The sequence below is a fragment of the Penaeus monodon genome, chromosome 27 (assembly GCF_015228065.2).
Source record: "Penaeus monodon isolate SGIC_2016 chromosome 27, NSTDA_Pmon_1, whole genome shotgun sequence".
Taxonomy (NCBI): Eukaryota; Metazoa; Arthropoda; class Malacostraca; order Decapoda; family Penaeidae; genus Penaeus; species Penaeus monodon.
In genome coordinates, this window is record NC_051412.1 from 18,322,699 (window position 1) to 18,323,658 (window position 960).

A 960-nucleotide genomic window follows, 5' to 3' on the forward strand; every position below is an offset into this window, starting at 1 on the left:
GGTCCGCTTAATCTCCCAAGACGCAGCGTCCATCCCTCCAGCACACTTTCCGGCATCGTGCGCTGGCGTTTGGCCTCCGCGGACCTCGAAGGCCGTGAACCGTCCGTAAGACGCCGATTCGGGAGGACAAGACGTAGCCAAAACTTTAAGATTCGAGTCGTATTGACCATAAAAAAACAATATCCCCCCCCTTCTTTGCTGTCGTTTCAAGAATTTCAGACTCCGCATACAGGCCAACGGCACAATGTAATATCCACAAGCGATGGCACATGATTAAAAAATCTTCGACTCCACCATTCAAGTCTGTACAAACAATCACTCGCAGACTGTTCTTAAGATAATGACATCCCTCCCCCACCCTCCACCCTCCACCCAAAAGAAAAAAAAAGAGAAACGTTAAGAAACAGCCTTAACATTTCCCTGTCGCCGACTAATGTTGTAATGTTCCGAAGAAATCCCCAATTCCTCCTAAAAAGAGCCGTCTCTTTGGCTCACTACTCTTAACTAGGTTATTTAGGTCTGCTACAATTATTTAGGTTATTTAGGTTATTTAAGTTAGTTATTTTGCTTGTTTGTTTGCATTTCCACCGGCGATGAGATGAGCCAAACGCGAGAGCAAGCCAGCGGGGGCGCCATCACACGAGGATGACGGTCGGGCGCCGGGGGTCAGGGGGGGGGGGGTGAGCGAGGTGAAACGGCAGCCCAAGAGTCGCCAAAGGACCTCTGACGGCCTCTGTGCTGCCCTTCCTCCCTCCTTCGGCAGAGAGGGGCCGAGGGTGTCGCCTGCCTCCGCTCCGCCCCAGTTCAAAAAGGACAAAACTCGGGACATGCAAAGGAAGAAAGTGGACTGCACTCCGGGAGGATGTGTGGAAAGAGAAAGGAAATTTTTCTTTAAAACTTTGTTTTTTATTTCCCTTTCTCCTATGCATATAAGGCACATGCGTGTGCGTGCGTGCGTGC